This window comes from Somniosus microcephalus, chromosome 28 (assembly GCF_052327205.1).
Source record: "Somniosus microcephalus isolate GS21.2 chromosome 28, FLI_Smic_1.0, whole genome shotgun sequence".
Lineage (NCBI taxonomy): Eukaryota > Metazoa > Chordata > Chondrichthyes > Squaliformes > Somniosidae > Somniosus > Somniosus microcephalus.
The window spans coordinates 12,237,389-12,239,514 of NC_141014.1; positions in this window are offsets into that span (position 1 = coordinate 12,237,389).

The following is a 2,126-nucleotide window of genomic DNA, read 5'->3' on the forward strand; positions in this document are numbered from 1 at the left end:
CTCAGATTATGAGAACTTTGGTGAAGCAATCACCTGATGCTGTGCCGGACACAAAACGGGTTGTCAGAAACAGATTTGTTGATGGTGTTAGAGATCCCTCACTCCGGAGAGAGTTGCGCAAGTTTGTACGAGACAACCCCCAGTCTACCCTGTTCGATGTACGTGAGGAAGCTGTCTTATGGTCCTTAGAAGACCAGCCCTGTAGCACTAAAGTTGCAAAGAGCAAGAATGTAGTGTGTGACAGTACGGGGAGGGATCTTCAGTGTTCTGCCATTGGGGTACCAGGCAGCCAGGCTGTCACTTTACAGGATGTTCTTAAAGTGGTGGCGGAACAGGGTAAAGCTATCGGGGAACTAACAGAGGCAGTACGGGGTCTTGCTCTACAGAAGGAAGACACGGGTAATGACAAGGTTGGGAAACCTAGAGCCAAGCCAAAGTTCACTGATGAAGGTCAGCCTATTTGCTTTAAGTGCAACGGGGCGGGGCACATTGCCAAACAGTGTCCTCAGAAGCACGAGGTAGCAAACACATCCACCAATGCTGGCTGGGGTGCAGGAAAACTAACTCCCTCGATTGCCATGAGCCGGGCAATGCGAGGAAAACCTGCAGGCTCTCAGAACAGTACTGGTATTCGTGACAGATTTCTTGACTGTGCAGTAGGTAAATGTCCAGTAGTAGATCTCAAGATTGGGGGGGTTACTGCTAACTGTTTACTGGATACCGGGAGCCAAGTCAGCACTATTACTGAAGTTTTTTTCAGAGAGCACTTACTTGGGAGGGATGAGGATATGCTGCCTACAACCGGGTGGCTTAAGATCACTGCCGCCAACGGGTTGGACATTCCCTACTTGGGCTACCTTGAGTTAGACGTTGAAACTATGGGCATAACCTTACCCGAATGTGGTTTCCTGGTAGTCAAAGAGCATCAGCAGTCACAGCCTGCAGCACCAGGTCTTATTGGTATGAACATCATCAGCCGATGCAGACAACTAGTTCATGCTGAGTTTGACACTATAGGGGAAAGTTGGATTCAGATTGGAGGGAAGCATTTCAGCAAGTACAACAGTGTAACATCACTCCAAAGTCATCTTCTGTCCGTGTAGCTGGTAGGGGTGCTGTACATGTGCCTGCGTCTTCCATAGCTACAGTCTATGTAAAGGGACTTAAAACTCAGTCAGGTGGCAGCACTAAAATGCTGTTGGAGCCAGGTAACACACCATTGCCAGGTGGCCTGGTAGTTGTCCCCACTCTAGTTGAATCAAAGGGACATTTATTTCCAGTGCAGGTGGTAAATTTCTCTGAGGAGGATGTGTGGTTAAACCCCAGGACCAGGCTTGGTATTCCGACTCAGGCAGAGTGTGTAGACAAGGACTCCTGTGAGGTGCGATTTCAACGCATCTCCGCTGACACAGAGGAAGTAACTGTTGGCAGAAAAGAAGGACAGATGACAGACGAAGACATTCAGTTGCTTTTGGACAAACTACACATAGGTGGCACACAGGGCCAACAAGCAGAGTTAGGTGCACTTTTAGCCAGGTATTCGGAAGTATTTGCTTTTAAGGATGAGGACCTAGGCTACACTGATAAAGTTGAGCATGAGATTAACTTGGTAGATGACGCACCAGTTACAGAGCCATACCGTCGTATCCCACCTACACTGTACAAAGAGGTGAGGGACCACATCACTAAGCTTTTAAGAAAGCGTGTCATCCAGGAGAGCAATAGTTCATACGCTTCACCCATAGTGGTAGTTCGTAAGACTGATGGAGACATACGACTATGTGTTGACTTTAGGAAACTAAACTCAAAAACCAGACGTGACGCATTTCCTTTGCCCCGCATTGACGAGAGTTTTGATGCCCTTCATGGTGCAAAGTTCTTCTCGACCATTGATCTTGCAAGTGGGTACCACCAGGTTGCTGTTCGTGAAAGTGACAGGCCTAAGACTGCTTTTACAACTCCTTTTGGCCTTTTTGAGTACCTCAGAATGCCTTTTGGTGTCTGTAATGGACCTGCGACTTTTCAACGACTTATGCAAGCGACTATGAGCGACTTAGTGTTCCACATCCTATTAGTGTATTTAGATGACATCCTTGTGTTCTCTCAGACCTTCCCGGACCATTTAG